The 19,872-nt window shown below is 37.5% G+C and overlaps 1 pseudogene; it reads left to right on the top strand.

The window, feature by feature from the left end:
* Positions 1-19,872, top strand: part of LOC128028856 (S-adenosyl-L-methionine-dependent tRNA 4-demethylwyosine synthase TYW1-like) — a 197,370-nt pseudogene that overhangs the window by 154,370 nt on the left and 23,128 nt on the right.

Genomic DNA, 19,872 nt, shown 5'->3' on the forward strand with positions numbered 1-19,872 from the left:
TGTTATCGTAGCTTTAATTTCATTCTAATTGGTCAGTCTCAGCATTTTGCGGTCAGAATTTTTGCTAGCTTCATTTCTCTCCCATCACTTCATAGCAGAGATGGGACCAAGTCACACATGTGCAAGTCTCAAGTAAGTCTCAAGTCTTAACCTTCAAGTCTCAAGTAAGTCCCAAGTATTTTTTTCTTAGGCAAGTCAAGTCAAGTCAAGTCACAAGCTATGACAAGTCAAGTCCAAGTCAAGTCACCTTAATATTGTTATTTTACCTGCAGAATCTGATCTTAATAAAGTTAAAAGACAAGATATAAGTAACTGTCAGTAAATTAAAATAATTTGGATTTGCATTGTAAATACTCATGTTCAGTAAAATACATCATGGAATCAAACAAAATTGTAACTTCCTAAAATTTATTTATTTTTCACTTCTGCCAACAGTGTTTGAAATGTTTTACATTTTCAACATTGAGTCCATAAAACAAATAACAGCTAAACATCCTACAGACTCCTCTCTGAACACCTCTCTCTCTCTCTCTCTCTCTCAAACACAGTTTGCATACAACATTAAACTGTTACATTTCTCCTCTCTCTCTCTCTCTCTCTCTCTCTCTCTCTCTCACACACACACACACTCTCTCTCTCTCTCAGAGTATAGAATATAAATATGACGTATTTTCAGTTGTTTCATACTTTTTTTGTTATGTACAGTACAGACCAAAAGTTTGGACACACCTTCTCATTCAAAGAATTTTCTTTATTTTCATGACTATGAAAATTGTAGATTCACACAGAAGGCATCAAAACTATGAATTAACACATGTGGAATTATATATGGAATTATATACATAACAAAAAAGTGTGAAACAACCAAAAATATGTAATATTCTTGGTTCTTCAAAGTAGCCACTTTTTGTTTTGATTACTGCTTTGCACACTCTTGGCATTCTCTTGATGAGCTTCAAGAGGTAGTCACCTGAAATGGTCTTCAACAGTCTTGAAGGAGTTCCCCGAGAGATGCTTAGCACTTGTTGGCCCTTTTGCCTTCTGTCTGCGGTCCAGCTCACCCCTAAACCATCTGGATTGGGTTCAGGTCCGGTGACTGTGGAGGCCAGGTCATCTGGCGCAGCACCCCATCACTCTCCTTCTTGGTCGAATAGCCCTTGATGCCTTCAGTGTGACTCTACAATTTTCATATTCATGAAAATAAAGAAAACACTGAGAAGGTGTGTCCAAACTTTTGGTCTGTACTGTACATAACAAAAAAGTATGAAACAACTTAAAATACGTCATATTTATATTCTGTACTGTATATATATATATATATATATATATATATATATATATATATATATATATATATATATATATATATATATATATATATATATCCACTTCTCATGATTAGGTAATCACGGCAGCTACATTAATTTTTCTGATTAATTGTTTTGCTCTATGAGAAAGACAAGGTAACAAAATATTCGGGGCTTATGCCCCCTTAGCCCAGCCCTAGCGCCGCCCCTGGAATGCGTTTTTTTGATTGCCTGCTAGCGGATCATTAGGGGCCGTTCACATCACGTCTTTTGCGCGCGCAAGTTCGTTATTTCCAATGTAGGCGCGCGGTATGCGCGCTCATAATGGAAGCAACGCGCGCGCGTCGCACCGCATCGAGTTAAAAACATCTAAACTTTTCAGAATGCCGCAAGCGCACCGCAGGTCATGTGACAATAACTAACCAATCAGCTTCATCCTTTCCCGTATCAACGTTGAAAGCTCAGCTAAGATGAAGGAACAGCTGTTCATAGCTGTATATGGATTGCCATTTTGAAACGAATTTAGTAGCAGAGCTACTGCGAGCGATTTTTAGTGCTGCAAATCCATTTATCCTTTGCTGAAATTTCTACGTCTTCATTGAGAGAGAGCGTGTCATGGATGCTTAGCAACGACAGACGCCCCAGGAGCACTTCTGTCCGAGTGCTTTGGAAACAAGGAGAAAGCGGCGCGTCTAGCGTTTTCCACGCGTTTTTAGGCGCGAACTATTGAAGACAAAAGCGATGACTCTCGGTACCTCTCAGGCTGACATGTTGATGTGATGTGATATCTGATTTAAGTGGGCGTGGTGTGTGTAAGGTAGAGAGGGCATGACTGATGATAGTGTCCTGATCCAGTCACGACGCTATTCTCAGCCTGTGCTCCAGCTGAGTAATCAACTTTATTTAAAAAAATAATTTATATATTTTATATTCAAACTGAAAACATGATGTGATTAACACTCAAGTCATTCAAGTCATCGTGTCTCAAGTCAAGTCAAGTCCCGAGTCTTTAACTTCCAAGTCCGAGTCGAGTCTCAAGTCCTAAAAATAGCGACTCGAGTCGACTCGAGTCCAAGTCACCAAGTCACAAGTCCCCATGTCTGCTTCATAGTTTCAATTAGGGATGCCTGTATGTCAGTATCATTATATTTTAACAATCTGTATCAGTCAGTGTTCGATTATCATTTCCCGCACTTTTGCATGTAGATGAAAGCAAATGTAATGCTCACCTTGTTTAAATGAAACTTTAAAATCCAGTAATTTGAAAAATCTGTTAAATATAATGTTATAAAATCTGAAAATCAATATCCATTTTTCATATAATGTTGTGTTTAAATTCACTAGCATTTTGAAATTTTTTTGTAGTTATTGTTTTATTTTTATTGCATAATTTTAATATATGCCATTTATCAGTTATTGGCTAGAACATTAAAATCGTTATTGGCTTATCGTTTCTTACCAGAAGATGGTAAATGTCTTGTCCTTATCACAAAATAAGCTGTCGGGAAGATTAAAATCCGTAAAGCCCACAAAACCAGTCATAAGTCGCTGGGGTATATTTTTAGCAATAGCCAAAAAAACATTGTATGGGTCTAAATGATCGATTTTTCTTTTATGCCAAAAATCATTAGGATATTAAGTAAAGATTGTGTGCAATGAAGATATTTTGTAAATTTCCTATCGTAAATATATCAAAACGTAATTTTTGATTAGTAATATGCATTGCTAAGATAACTTTAGAGGTGATTTTCTCAGTATTTTGAGTTGTTTGCACCGTCAGATTCCAGATTTTCAAAGAGTTGTATCTCGGCCAAATATTGTCCTATCCTAACAAACCATACATCAATAGAAAGCTTTCAGATGATGTTTCAAAATATTGGCACTTAAGACTGGTTTTGTGGTCCAGGGTCACAGATTATAAATAACAGTTTGAAATGAAAACCTGCAGTAATGAAACTAAAGTCATCCCTTAGCAGTGCGCCACTGGTCTTGTGAAGTTCTGTTTTGGTGCTGTTCCTCATCAGCTCATTTTGCTTTGCTTTCAGAGTTATCTAAAGTTTACTGACATGTACATTACCTTCCGAATGAACCACCACAGGGAATCCTTCTGCTGCCCAAATATTGACCCTTTACCCAGCTGAGAACAAACCTGCTCTCTGAACCCGGCTCTCTCCGAACAGATGCTGTTCTTCAGCCAGAGACGAGAGAACAACTCCTCAGCCCCGGCGAGCTATTTGCAGACATAAAAGACAAGAACGTGTTTGATGTGGAGTTCAGCTAATGAACAGGGGAGAGAGACTCTAGATTGCGATCATTAGTATGGAGCTTCACTCCTGCTGCTTTTCTTAGCGCCTACACTCCTTCATACATGAGGAGAGAAATCCTGGAAGAGAAAAAGAGAGGAATAATTCACAGAAAATGAAAGTTTACATCATTTACTAAACCCCAACCCTGTTATTTTCATTTCTATTTTTGTCCATGCGACAAAGGTCGATGGAGATTTATAAAACGCTCAAGAAGGACAAAACTAGTTCTTGTGTGAAAGTTTTGTTTAGCCGTGATGTGAACTCTGCCAGCCCTTTCAAGCAAAGAGCTATGCCTTAATATTCTGTGGTTTTATAAAGACTGCCATAGGAGGTTTGCTGCCCCTGTGATGGCCCTTACACATGGATTAAAGTCTAAATTGTGTCAGATTCCCCAAGAGAGATGCAGCACAGTTGTGGGAGAATGAGTCTATGACCTTAGAAAAGTACTTAAGAGGAAATGCTCAGACTTGAGCACATTTGGGCTTCCAGTCTGCTTAGATGTATTGAGCAGCTTTGTTGCAAAATTTCCTTCATTTCTCCTGCTGGATGTTAAAGATCCTGAGCAGACTGTAAAATTGAAAATATAGGCCTGTCTCTTTCCTAGTACATTATAAATGCTCCTTTTTTCCCAGGCTCTTTATTTTATAAAAGTACAGCACATCACCTTCTACACCCCCTCTGACACTAAATGTGTTAAATACAGCTGTTTTTAAGCTATTGTACTGTGCCCTTTGTGTGTGATGGTCGGTCATATTAATGTGCTCTTGGTTGTGACTAATAAGATGATGATTTGTGAAGTGTTTAAGTTGCCGCTCGGTAAGGGTTGTGGAGAAATGCTCTAATGTTCACACAGTACAAATTATGCAAAACAATAAAAAATCTGCAATCCATGTTATGTTTGCGTGAATGCACATTTTGTTTTTGACAATATTGTTGCTGTTTTCAAGGAACATTTAAAAAAAATTCAAATGTTTGGAGTTGGAGTGGTGTTTTTTTTTTTTTTACTTCGTCTCTTCTGCTCACCAATACAGTAAAAATTGTAATATTGTGAAATATTATTGCAATTTAAAATAACTGTTTTTTTTATTCTAATGTATATAATATAATTTATTCCTGTTATGCAAAGCTGAAATTTCAGCATTATTACTCCAGTCTTCAGGGTCACGTGATCCTGGATATTATCTATGCAGAATAAAATGTGCAGAATAAAAAAAAAAAGGTTTCCATCATGTACAATGTTTCACAGAATAATAATGACAACTTTTCACGTTATATACATCAGCTTTGATACAGTTTTGGAAATAATGAATTAGTTATGAAAAAAATTTAAAAAAAAATGTTTAATGACAAAAAAAATCTGATTAAATGCAAAAATGCTTAAAGGGGGGGTGACATGCTATTTCATGCATACTGAGTTTTTTACACTGTTAAAGAGTTGGATTCCAATGCTAAACATGGACAAAGTTTCAAAAATTAAGTTGTATGTTTGAAGGAGTATTTCTGTTCCAAAAATACTCCTGCCGAAAGAGCGCACGCTCCCATATAGCAGAGCACTGAGAGGCTGAGCACAGACAATCACTGATCAGAGCGAGAGCGTTGCGAAATGTCACAAAAGGAGTGTGTTTTTGGTTGCCAGGGCAAGACAACCCTGCACAGATTACCAAAAAAAAAACAGCATTAAGGGACCAGTGGATAGAGTTTATTTTTACAGAGCATCAACGGAGATGTGCAAGTGTTTGTGTTTGTTCCCTGCATTTCTAAAATGCTTGTTTTACAAACAAAGCCCAGTTTGATGAAGGATTTGCGTATCGTTTATTTCTTAAGGATGATGCAATCCCAACGAAAAAGGGTCAAGATTGTGTGTTGGAACCGCAGACGGTGAGTAAAACTGCTTAAAATATCTCTGCCTCCTTGTTAGTGCGTCCGCCTCCCATCGGAGACCCGGGTTCGAGCCCCACTCGGAGCAAGTCGTTGCTGCTGCTCACGTTCAGTTTCAGCCTTCACAGCTGTCACAGCTTCCACATGCTCTCAACTCAAAAGCCTACTCGCGCTCGTGATTCTTTAGCTCCGCCCACACGTCATGCCTCCAGGCGCTCGTGTTTTTCCGGGAAAAATCGGTACAGACTATCTTTCGCTTATGAATATAATAAAACTAAAGACTTTTTGGAGTTATGAAGGATGCATTACTACTCTATATGTACTCAAGATTAACAGGATATTGAGTGAAAACGAGCATTTCACCCCCCCTTTAATTTAATGACAAATAACTTTACATAAAGTTTATAAATATACATTTTCACAAAATCTGAAATTCTCTTCTCTTTTTGGATGTAGTAAAACAACCACAGATACATACAGCAGAAAACATCTGGATCATGTTTGCATTTTTTTTCTACAATTCTGACCTTGAAATCAGGATTAGGCGTGAAATAATGTCTTCAGAATCATTCATGTGCATGAAAATGGGCTGAGAATTGAACAAATAGTTGTAACCTGACTCTTGTCAGAAATCGTGCCTTTATGGCAGATTTATTGATTAATGGATAAAACAAAACTTCACCTAACAAATGTTTATCAAAATTAGAAATCCTACAAAATGCTGAGTGTTTTGTGAGAAAGTGTAAGATGCTATAACAGAACAGGCACTATTTTGGGAATTAGCACCTCAAAATTAGTAAGAAACAAGTATTGGATCTCATTCAGCGAATATGAAGTAGGGTGTATATTGCTCATATTTAGGGTTTGAACAAATCCTAAACCAAAGTATTAATTGATTGGTACCTAACTCCATTCATTTAAAATAAAAAAATCTTAAAAAGTTTTAAATCTTTACTTCAAACAATTCAGCCTGTGATTTGAAAGATGCCCGAGCAAACAGCTGCGATGTCCATCTGAATGAACTGGAAGTGCATGTGATGATTCACAGTGACATTTGTGGAAAGAAGGTACAATTCCGTACTGATGTCACTGGCAGTAAGGTTTTATGTGGGGAAAAGAAAAAAGAGCTGTCAAAGAGTATCAGCGCACCTCCTCTGAAGAGTGGATCTGGGATGATTTCCACCACAAGTGACCCTTACACTGTGAGCGTGACGCACACGTCCACCCATAAACTAACAGGACACTGTCTCCTGCCCTACAGCTCTAGGACAGGTCATACTGAGACAGCATAATGCACAAATTCAGCTTCTGTGTGTATAGTTTCAGCTGCGCTGTCAGATTAATGCAGCAGACTGAAGGCGTCTCAGTGAGCGCTTTGATCCTGTTCTTGAGTGAATCTGTCACTTCGCATCCAATTTTCTCATTGAATCAGCTGATTTTGTGGCATAATGCGGTTTAATGAAGAAAAATCATCATCTTGAGACTGTCAGTGAACTCTATTTTTATGGCTTTGTGTATAAGCGGTGTATTGGATCTAGATGTTGGCATCGTGGGTTGTTTCGTGTCATGCCGCTGTGACTCAGAGCGTTGCGCTAATCAAATTTTCAATCCGTTTCATTGCCACATGCTGCGTGTATCCACAAATGCCATAGAGTTAATGACATAATGCAAATAAATGTGCTGAAGAAGTTTCAAAATGTGAAAGTCGTTTAGTCCTCTGCTTTCGGGAATGTGATGGAAATATTGAACTTTGTGTAAAGGGAGTAATTTGTTTAAAGTGGCACTCAAAATGATGAGTCTGAAGAGTCCTCTTCATGTGGATGGGCTGGATATTTTAGGCTGTATCGCATGAAACTGAGCAAAGGCATTAGAGGAAAAGCTTTTAAACCCATCTCAGACATTGGCTCTTCAACCTAGAAAGCCCATCTTGACAAAGGCAGGAGTGGAAAAAGATCAAGCCTGTTGATTGTTAATGATGTCACCAGTCTTAATGTTTTTACGGTGTTTTGTTTGTTTTGATTCCCTAAGCATAACCACATTGTAATTTTATATATTCTTAAATATTTAAAATTTAAATATTTTTTAAGGAGTTATTTTCACTCAAATATGTCTTGCTTTAGTTTTTTGAATTTGAATTTGGATTTTTTTTTTGTACTAGATTGTAATAGATTTAAAATAGATATATATTTCTATTACTCAGTTGCCGTTGCCATTTTATTTTTACTTTTTTGCATTTCTCATTTTCTAAAATAATGTTGTTGTTGTTGTTGTTTTTTAATATGAATCCATTCACTTATTTATTATCTTAAAATTTTAATAGAAATGAGTCACAATGGCCAGATTGGTAAAATTATTTAATCTTTCTTTTTTTGGGGGGTGGGGTAAATTATATAGTCGTCTTAACTATATAATTAAAGGTAATGTTCCACCCGAAAATTAAAGTTGTCATCATTTACTGACCCTCAGAGTTTCTTTCTTTCTCCTGTTGAACACAAAAGAAGATATTTTGAAGAATGCTGGGAAACTAACAGTTACCGGTAGTCAAAAGAACTACAATGAAAGTCTATTGACAAATGTTTGGAAACAAACATTCTTCAAAATATCATCTTTTGGTTTCAACACAAGAAACTTCTAGAGGGGTAGAACTTTAAGCTTTCAACTAAAAACAGAATGGAAAAAGCCAGGGCTAGCTGTTCATCCCACCCACTGACTAGTCGATTTTGAAAATGTAGTTTTGTACATCCTCATAATAGATTTTGGCTCTACCCCTGGTGAAATGAAGGGGTATGGTGCCACATTCAGCATCGTCTCAGCTCCTGTTGCTATTTGTGGCAGGGGACGGAAGTAAGGCCTGTTGCCTGACATTTGTGCCCTTTCATATGATGTGAGAGCTGTAGAAAGGGTCACAGGACACTAATTTGCACGCAGTGGGGGTGCAGGTGTTCTCAGGGGATTGAATCTATGCTCAGGGCCGTGTAATGCTGTGATGGTGATGTGCTGACAGGACCTGTCCTCTCTCATTCTCTCGGTGCAGACACCACACCAACCCGGTGGGCACAGAGTGGCTCTGGAAAATGGACCCGGCCGGGAAGATCATTCAGGAAGCTTTGGAGAACCGCAGGAACATGATTCGCCAGTTCAGAGGTAAGGACTCCCCGGAGCGTTGCTGTCTGTTACCTTCAGGTGACCTCATCTACCGCCTCCAAACAAACACCAGTGGATTGAAAGGGTTGGTTCATTACTAGATACACTTATTGGCCACAGTCTACGTTCTATTGCACACAAAATTTGATGGCAACAAATGACATGAAAGGTGTTTTTGCATCAGATCCAATGTGGACATGAAATAAAAGTATGCTTTGGAAATCTTCTTGTGCCAAAAACTTAGGTAGAATATTTGTTTATAGCAGAATATTCTCACATGCTTTAAATAGGCCTTTACACTGCAATTGCACAGAAAAAACTAGTTTTGTTTGTCTGGTGGGATATAAATATAGCTAAATGTATTCAAATCCTTTTTCCTCAGAGGCACAGATCCAGTTGGAAGCTGTTCAGACATTGTGTGACATAACACTGTGTTGACGTCTCTACACTCTGAACACCCTCCCGGTTTCAGAGATTGTCCAACAGACACTGGGGTATATTTAGCTGTCACTACGGTTTGCAGAAGGCAGTAACAGGACCGGCTCTAAGTGCAGTTCGACTGGGTCTAATTTATTCATTTGCACCCTGTCACTTTCTTCAGCATCTGCTGGATCAGATCAGTAGTGGATCCATCAGCTTTCAGCAGAATTAAGGGGATGAGGTTTGTTGCTGGATCAGTTTGACGGGTTGAGATCAGATGGAAAGGGCATCTTGTTGAGACTTCATTTGTAAAGCAATGTATGAGAGTATTATTTCATGTGCTGCTTCATAGGTGTTACATACTTATGCAGATTTTTCTCATACAGGCGTATGGAGGGGACACAATAAATTCTAGTCGATGGAGAGCATACAGTTGGTAAAGTTGGTTTCTTTAGCCATATTTGGATGAAATTAGTTTTCCTTTCTGGATAACCGGTGTTTCATAGATCCTGTCTTAGTTAATTGTGTCTGTGTTTTTCCTCAAACAACGTCTGAAAAATATAATTGATCAGATTATATACTGTTTTTCTTCCAACTCATGCATCTTCTGAAAAATCTAATTACATATGAATAGGAAATATCTGTGATTGCAGCATTAAAAAAAATTCACTATGCTGCATTTTCATTTTGACCGTCAGCTACCATAACCAAAGTTAGGTTTCCCATTGCATTTCCTTATGCATCTTCATTATTAATTTAGAACATTTTTCAAACTGTCTGGGTGATGTAACAGTTGATGGTTAATGCTGAGATCTGATGTAAAAAGAAAATGTAGTCCAATCACAGACTGCACAAAAACTTATTCTTTCATGAAGTTTATGTTTTGGGGTGGTGTGGTGGGGTCTGGGCTGTTAATTGAAAGCTTGTAGATTAAATCCCATGATATGAATCAAATGGTCATCAAAACTAAAGACCAAAACTAAAGTCTGGACTTTATGCAGGATTGTATGACATTGAGAATTAAAAATGTTTTAAAATTTTATTTAAGTTCCAGAACTGCAAACAAATTGTCATTTGAGTTCAAGGAGGTCGAATTAAAATGGTAAAAAATCATATGCTGTAAGTGTAGTTTTAATTGCAATAACGCCGAATATCCTATGACCGATTTGTTTTAAATTCAAGCTCATGAATTGATAGTGAGCCTATTGCCAAACTCAATTCATGACTGTAAGTTGCTTTGGATAAAAGCACCAGCTAAATGACAAATTAGTAAATTAAACAGTGCTGCTTTTATCCAGTCAAATGTTACCGCCAAGGGAAATAATTTCTGCTTTGATGCCAACTTTTCGGATTTAGGTAAGTCATGATAGAAAATGATGTCCTTCACACTTAGGAATATTTTTGCAATGACATTCCAATATTGTGTCATAAGACAATCTAATTCCACCAAATTTCCCTTTCCCACCAAAATGTGCCTCTTGTGACAGAACACATTCCTGTCTCCTTCCTCATCTCAACAATCAGGTGACGTCAGCTCGTAATGGGTTGTGATTTCACTGCCAGATCCAAAGTTCAAGTATTTTGGCAGACATCTGGATCAGACTCTTTTGGGATAGAAAGGTCACACACGATGGGTTTTCAAGGATCTTAAGATGGGAACTGAATCCTGTGCTTTTTCTGAGCATTTGAAACAACTCACCGCACTGCCTTCATACTCCAGAATATGGGGTGATTTGGAGACTTGCTTGATGTATTTTTCCCCCGTCTGCAGTAGTCTGAAAAATTCATGTCTAGCGTAGATCGCTACAAAACAGATCTGCAGCTAAGAAAGGGAGTTCTCTGATGATATCTGCAGGGGTTGGTATTAGGTGGGTGGCACAGTCCCAAAGTCAGAATGATTTGATTTTATCATTTGCAAATTAAACTTTCTGCTGTACGAAACTCAAGACATCTGTCTTTCATCAGCAACTTAGCAAAAGAAAATGAACATTACTCACGGCCTACTATTTTAGTTGAATTATTTTTCAGAAATCTAATATTGTTCCCATCAAGTGTTTTTTTTTCCTTCGGGTTTCTAGAAAAATAGACTTGGAATGTTTGTCTAAAGCAGAACACATTTTTTGTCCCAAAGATTAACAGTTGTGATGCATCTGAGCCAGAGGGTCCTGATGGAGACTACTGTAGGTGTTGTTCCAGTGTCTGAGTTGGTGCCAGATGTGTGTGTGTTGTACCACCTCCACACTGTCGTATTGGTCTCACCATCCTTCCTGGCTTGGTGGCGCAGTTGACATTTTGCAGTTACATCACTGCTGCATGTAGCAGAAGTAACCCATGATGACCCAGGGCTGAGTAAACAAACGCACTAACAAGTGAACACAGACTGGATGAAAGGAGTGGAAGAACACTGTGCAGAGGGTACAGAGCCAGGCTCCTCAATGAGCAAGAAAGAGGGAGCAAAATGTAGAGTGGCTACTTCAACTTGCAATGTTGCTAGTTCATTGACCGATTAAATATTTTATTATTACAGCATTTTTTGTTTTTTTGGGGGGCAAGATTTCTAATACACTAGAAACCAATTTCAAATTTGCCTGCAGTCCACTGTTTGTCCAAAGATGTCTTTTTGATTTTAGACTTAATTGGGTTGCTTTTGCGGTCTATAATTTCGTTTTTGAAGATTAAAAGTTTCTCCGAGTTGAATTTGCTGAGACAACTTTAAGATATTTGTTGATTGGTTAATTTCATTCAAAGTAAACACTGTGACTCTGGTGCTTTAGAAACATCGCTGTTTCATCATCCCAACATGGGGTGAGATTCCCAAAAGCATTCTTAACTTACTAAGTTCTGTTGTTACCAATATAGTTCTACGTTTCAGTGTTTTCTGTATCAGTATCAGTATCTGCTGTTTCTTATACAAATTTAGTCTTTAAATTTGTCATAAAAATAAAACCAGTTTTTTTCATAGAGAGCACATGTGTGAATTTTCTTTGACCATTGACAAAAGGGTAAAACCCCTTTTTTGAAATCTCAAAATAAAGCGGGAAAATGGAGAACAAAAATACCGAAATAGTCCATGTATACAATTTATATAAATAATCTGACATTATTTCGTTCTTGAACCAAAAAAATATTACTCCACCATCTACATGATGTAATTAACAGCAATTCTATATCGTCGAACCAACAAAGTTTCTGGAAACAGTTGTCTCTAGCTATGTAATTTTGTAGAGTAAAAATGTGAGTTATGTTGTTTTATATAGGGAGTCACGATAAATATCGGCTGATATGCGTAATGCAGGTTCTGTAATCCACTGTAAATTTACTGACAAGATGTGCATATCGGCAGATATTTATCATGCATGAATTGAATGTGAATCGCACCTCAGTCTCAGTGGCAGATTTGAGGAGAGTTTGAAAAACTTATGTTTGCAATTCTGCCTGTGGCCCTAGTTGCGAAGAAACTACACACTTAAGCTTTAACAAATGCCATCGCAATCTGATCACTGAACACTTTTTAACCATTTGGTGTTTTTTCCACATGATAGGTGTTCCAGGAGTGCGTCCCGAGCGCTTTGAAGAGGGCCTCACTGTGAAGCACTGTGCTATGTCTTTGGTGTGCGAACCCATCATGTTTCCTGAGATCAACTCCTTCTTGTATCCTGAGATCATCCTTCGACTCCTTCACCAGCAGAATATATCCAGCTTCCTGGTCACCAACGCTCAGTTCCCTGAGGAGATCAGGTGGGATTAAAAGCCTTAAGGTAATGGGATCTGCTGTGTGCAAAATTGTTCAGCTTGGGGACTAAATGGTGAATCAGCTACTGAAAATCAGATGTCAGTCATCCACTAATCATAATATAGTGGGCACACATTCCTTTCAATGTCTATGATGATCAAACTTTTGTTATGTATCTTGTCATTTATTATTAAGTGATTCTGATCTGGTGCCTACAGACAAAGCCCGTTTTTCTATGCATTTATTCTCTGTATATCTGCAGTAGTTCTAACAGCTGAAAATCCTCCAGCTTGAAGTTTTTCCCTCAGTCTTTGAAGTCCCACTTGGGCTGTAACTGGAGTGATAAGCCATAATCATGCACTGAATTGCAAATCACAGCTTCTTTGACTCCCAGCTCTTCCAATTCCACTGGATTGTGCTAAATTCATGAGTTTTCAGGAGCAGCCAAAAAGCTTTTAGCTCTCTCACTCTTTCTGCTTCCCAGCTTAATGCAAAATATATCCTAACCTCATTCTCCCGGCTGCTGCACGCCGAATCCTTTCACAGAGCAGGTTATCTGAGGGTGAAGGGACGTCACCTCAGCTGCTGGGATATCACTTTGGCAGTGTGCTGAGGAAGTGAGAAACACTTGTCAATCGTTGGTGTGTATCTCGTAGCTGCAAGCTTCATCACGCTTCTCTACTGAAGCATGCCTTTTCTGTGTGATAAACAAACCAAAAAATTATATTCAGTGTGGGTCCCAGCACTGAGCTTTTCCTGCTTTCTTATATGCTGTTATAATGAGATCCTAGACCTGTGGCTCATATCAGTATGGTAATTATTTATTGCATTCTTTTCAGGAGGAAAGGATGAAATGGTTCACCGGCACAAACCTCACACTAACAGCTCAAAATAACCAGTGATGCTGAGACTTATTTTAATGCTCTTTATTGGTTTATACATACAGAGAGCTTGTGTTTTAGTACATTATATTATTTAAATGCTGTTTTCTTTTTTAGTTTTATTTATGTGCTTTCATTTTAACATAGTTTATACAGACAAGAATGTGCAGGGCAAGAGAGCACTTCTGTTCGTTCATTTTCATTTTGAACAGTGTTTTTATTTTTTTAAATCTGCAGTACAGTTCTAAAACATTCCCTCTTAGATTTTAGAATAGAATTCAGTAATATTATTTAGAGCATTTCTGTGTAATAAGCATTGTTTTTTGCCTTAACACTTTTCACTATTTTAAGGATTCTTCACAGTGCATGACACTGAACAACTGGAACAAAAGTAAACAATATAACAAAAAAATGTATAAAGTAAGAATAAAAAAGCTGGAATAACCCTGAATAAACTTACCAGTTTTAATTAGGTTTTAAAGGTGTGAAGATAGCACTATTATGCCCCTTTTTACAAAATGTAATAAAACTTTCAGGTGTCCCCAAAATGTGTCTTGTGAAGTTTCAGCTCAAAATATTGACAGCCTAGGAATTTGCATGATCAGCCTGGAACAGTGACCGGCCGATTCCAAACTGGTCCATTTTGACGTCACATTTATGCTCAGATCTGCATGTAAACATGTCTTCAGCATGGAAGTTCTTCACTCTGAGTGAAGAAGACACAAAGTTCAGCATTTGTAATACATGTAGGCCCAAAGTAAACCGTGGGGGGACCTCAGGGCTTGATTAATGCTTGTCATTCAGTGGGATAAATGCTAAAAAGGGCACTTTCCGTCAACAGTTGTGGGTGGAGTCTGTACAAAATGATGTCTGAGATAGACACTGCTTATGATTTATGTGGATTAAAAAAGAGTGGGTAGATTTTTATCTTGTACACACATTTATGTTGAAACACTATGTAAAAGTGAATTTTGCATAATAGGTGACCTTTAATAAATGGGCAGAGCAGGAAAGAAGTTGAACTGAGCAATCTAGATATTGTTGTGCAAGGAGGTGGAGGAAAGATGTTTGACAAGGTGGTTCATGTGTGACTTAAAGCTGAAAATTAAGTATAAAATCAGACCTATATTGGTATAATGGATGAGGGATTCAATAAAATGTCTAAACACAGATTGTAGTGAGATGAAAAGACTTTGTCTGAGTTTTGGAAAGTTATATATTCATAATTGTAACATCATGCATACAAGTTTATTAATAGTGAAAATCCTGTCCAGGCCTGTCAGCAGATACATATGCATTTCATTGGCATAGCAATGGTATTTGAGTGCATGCCATCAAATTATTTATGTAAATTTAAAAAAGTAAAGGGCCCAGAACTGAGCCCTGGGGGACACCATGAGTAGTGGGAGCAGGTCTTGATTTGGCTATCGGTAGGAATTAATGCCTTTCATTAATTAATTTAGGATATCAACCAGAGGAGAGCAGAATCAGTGATGCTAAAATCTGGAAAATATTGTGGCAGACTGTCAAAAGCCTTGTTGAGATTTAGGAGTACAAAAATAGCTAAGAATCAGAACCCTAGAGGAGGTTATCATCTGCCTGCTGAGATTTTTGAGAATGTATTTTAATCCACTCTTCAAGATGTTTTTTAGAATGACCACAATGTTTGAATGAGACACAGGGTCTGCATGTCAGCTTGTCTGTTTTGAAAACCAGTAGCTGTATTGACTTGTCTACTTGCCCATAGGGAAACCACAAGGAGGATTCTGCCCACTTATCACTCAGATACCTTGCCTTACTGTTTAGTGGCCGGCAACATTTACACTGTAGATACTGACATTGCCTAATTAGAATTACAATGTCTTTACTAAAATGATGATAGGGTGAGCTGAACCCAGTGACTAATCTTTTATTTGACTAATGCAGCTCTGGCAGTTGGTACGGTATATTGTCTGAACATACACATTTCCTACTCTTGGCTTAATTCCAGTTTTCTTCTCAAACTCAATCACTCAGTTGTGAGCTGCTTTATTGTGTTGTACAAATACACAGTAACAAAGAATATGATACAATAGAGCCTCTTGCTCTGGCTGGCCATAAATGGTTTAAGTCCTCATGCATATACACTCCAGTATTCTTCAGATTTGTTAATATGTTAAAAAACAAGACTTTGTTTATACAATGCTAAGTTAATTATCTTCCCAACTCTTTTTCTCTATCTATAGGAGTCTTGTGCCTGTTACACAACTTTATGTCAGCGTTGATGCCAGCGCAAAGGACATTCTGAAGAAAATTGACCATCCCCTTTTCAAAGACTACTGGCAACGCTTCTTGGACAGTCTCAGAGCGCTTGGTGAAAAGGTAGGTCCACTGTGCTGTAATACAGATAAAAAAAAGAGTTTTGACTATGGTAGAACAGTTGATTTGTTTTGAGCATGTAATACTGCCATCTCACTGACTTCATAGTCACACAACCTGAAAACTACATTTAGATTTAGAAAAAAGTCTTAGATGTGGGACTGTTGTTCTACACACATAAGGCATATTTTACAATCTTAGTCTTAAAGAAGCCAAGAACCTTTTTTAGGACAAAATGTTGTCAACAGTCACCAGTGTTGACCTTTGCTTAGCGGGAATCCCAAATAGAACTGTAATTATCAAGAGTACAAGACCCTGGGTAACACTGTGTGCTGCTTTTGATCTTTAAATAGTGTGCAGATCCTAATGAATCAGCTAGAGCTTGGACATCAGCACCATTGCTCCCAAATTACTTGTATTGACACTATTAGTCACTAGCCTGTGATGATTAATACGAACATTGTAATAATCATCACAGACCATGAAATTAAGACATAAAGAGACTGTGGTATTTATTCAGCGCTCCACAATCGCGCAAGTAAACATTTATCAAGTGTTTAACAAGGTTAATAGTTCTGTTATTTCTGTGCATTACTGCGTGTAAAACTTATAAACTTATGAAATATTTTTTTAATTGCCGAAAGCTGTTCTTCTCTTCACTCATAATTTTTCCTGTAATTCATATTAGGCCTGTATAAAATGCTTTGGAAATCCCTGCTATCGATTATGTTAATCCCAAACAGCATGACTGCAAAGCTCCAGGATTGATTTCATCTTAACCCAAATCCTGTGATTTATCTGAGTAATAACGTGCGTCCATCTGAAACAGTGTTCATTTTTTTACCATCAAAAGTAGGAGTTGAATAAACGCCTTCAGATTTAACTGTTTTATTGAGGTGAAGTTCTTTTTAAAAATGCTAGTTGGATGAAGTGGATGCGTAGGCGCTGTCCGTCAACAGCTCTTATTTCGGGTTCAGCATGCTGACATGACAAAAGCAAGAGCCTTGGCATTACTGCTTAATGATTTTAAGTGCCATCATTCAGAGATGATTCACTATGCATGTGTGTTAAACTTCTGTAATGACTTTCCTGCATTTGCCATTGAACAGACTGCTCATTCTACTGTACAGTATGTGTGTGTGTCTATATGTGAGTCATAAAAAGAACGACACAAGAAAAGAAAGTGCTCTTCTGTTTTCTAATGAGTTGAGATCACCTGCAGTGTCACTTTCTATCTGAAGAGAGCAACTCGACATTGATGGCACTGAAGGCAGCAGGATTGTGGGGCATCCAGGATAGTGCTTGTATCCAAAACGACTTGCAGATAAAAGAGAGCAAAAAAAAAAAGAAAAAAAAGGAAATGCATATGGAAAGGTTTATTTTAAAGACATTCAAACTGGCCATTCCTATTTCAGTGGGTGATTTTGGGCCAGAATAAGCTGCAGTGTTACCAGACTTTAAGCTGATGGTGAAAGACTGGCTCTGAGACGAGCGAGACTTTCATGTGGCTGACACACGCTGCGCCTCCATCATTTGAACTTCACCTGTCTAGACTGACACTGATTCCTTACACCGTTTGTTTACCATTTTATGTACTAATTGTGCCATGGATTATTCATGAATCTCATATTTAAAAGATTTTATTACAAGGCATTTGTTTCTGACTTCTATTTGTCAGAGATAAATAATAGGCAAGTATAAATACAAATTCATTAATGGCTGTTTTAACATTCATCACCATAACAGTTCTATTCCATTCTTTCCCCTGTAACTACAACATTACGTTCTCATTAAGTGAGCTGTTAATGCACATTCTGCTTAATTGATTTTCAGATATTTGCCAGCAATCTGTATTAATTATATACTGTTTAATTTTTTGTGTTTCTTTTTTTCATGTAATTTCTGTGCACTGTACAGAACTCGTTCTTGATAAATTGCCATTTGGAACTTGATATAGGAGCTCTTAGATATCTCATGCTTTTATTTGCAGTTACCTTGAAAGTGCACTGCCAGAGATATATGTGCTCCTGTGTGATTTTGTGAAATTAAAAAGAAACTTTGCCACAAAACCAGTCACAGGGAATACATAACACCAATAACAGAATGGACCGAGCTCTTTTTATACACCACTGTGTGTTGTATTTAAATGAGTTTGTTTGGTGCAAGTCTACAAACATCACGGAGAACAACCTGTTGAATTGCAACAATATAACAACAATAGCAACTGTATTCCCATATTGTTTGGCGATGATAGGATTCTTATTTATAAATCAACTAATATTCACCACCATTCTATTTATTGGTCTTCGACTATGTTTTTGTGATTTTTGTTTGTGATATGTATATGTGTGTGTAAGGAAAACGGGTACATTTCGCTCGAAGGGAATGATTTAAAAATTTAAAGGGAATTTTAATAGAATCACTGTTTCACGGCTGATCACTGAGACGCCCTGCGATTCACTGAACGAGCCGTTTAACATCAACTCTGCACTGGAAACACTCAATTAGCACAGTAACAAGATCGGCAGTTTAAGACATTAACTTGTAAGCACAAAACTCAAGATACTTCTCTTTTCAATATGAATAAGGCTTTATTAGATAAATCTAAAATATATAAACTAATCTAAAATATAAACGCACGCACTCACACATTCACACAAGTTGCAGGAAGATCGAAAGTTAGGAAAAGATGAGTTTTCGAGAATGGAAATGTGGAATCCCAAATTTACGGCAATACGCTCACAAGGTCCTTGAGGTTAAAATTATAATAGACACACCAGTACAGATCAGAGTCTGGAGGTACGTTACTTGCATTGCCTGTGTAAAGGCATAGTTGAAAAGGGGGTTTGGCTGGAAGTTCAGTAGTCTTTGAAGTGACGTCTTGGAAGCCCGTGGTTGGCCGTTGGCTGATGATGCGGAGTTGTGGGCAGGCTGTAGTTGAACGGGCGGGCACTGGTACAAAAGAACGCGAAAAAAAGAAAATAAACTAAAGTAAAAGAACAGAAGTAAAGTTTGCGCTCAAGAACACTAAATGTAATGACAAAAAACATGTCTAAGAGCAAAAGCTAGGAGCAAAAGCTAAAAGCTGGCATGACTAAAGAGCTGAAAAGCCAAAAGCTAAAAGCAGAATTTGATGGTGACTTGACCAATTAGCTATTGTCTTTGCTCGGGTTGTTGCAATGCTTCTCTACCCCCATTGATAAATCATATGTTATCTTATCAATCACGTGGTCTGAATTTTCCCGTTCCTGCAGGGTATAATTTTGGACATGATTCCTATAACAAGAATATGACAAACATTTGACAAATAACTGATGGTCAGAAATGTTGCAAGCAAATGGATTCAAACATGCATGCTAAACATGAATATGAATCCTTAAGCTATTTAATAGTTATTAAAAAGACATACACAATAAATTATTAGAAACATGAGTCAAATGTGTGGGTTACATATAAATGAAAATCAGTCCTTTGCTCAACTCCATATTCATTTAGAAGTCTTTTTGAGTTAATTTTGGTGCATCTACAGCTATAAAAGACAGTTTTTGTGCCATTCCTTGACATAAGGATATTCTGGAGACCAGAGGTTAAAGGGGTCCCTTTAGGAATTTCAGTCTAGTTCTTGTCTTCTATCATGGATTTACATGTGATTGTCAGGCTGTGCGTCTCTTTGACCATCTGGATTACTTGCCCCAATTTTTATTTGTCTGGTATGCTATATATATATGTATGTGCAAAATAACAAAAGCAGGATGAGAGATATATTTATATATATATAAAGCAGGATGAGATATGTATATCTCATCCTGCTTTAAAATAAACACAATTTTGTTATTTTGCAGCCT

The sequence above is a fragment of the Carassius gibelio genome, chromosome A15 (assembly GCF_023724105.1).
Source record: "Carassius gibelio isolate Cgi1373 ecotype wild population from Czech Republic chromosome A15, carGib1.2-hapl.c, whole genome shotgun sequence".
Taxonomy (NCBI): Eukaryota; Metazoa; Chordata; class Actinopteri; order Cypriniformes; family Cyprinidae; genus Carassius; species Carassius gibelio.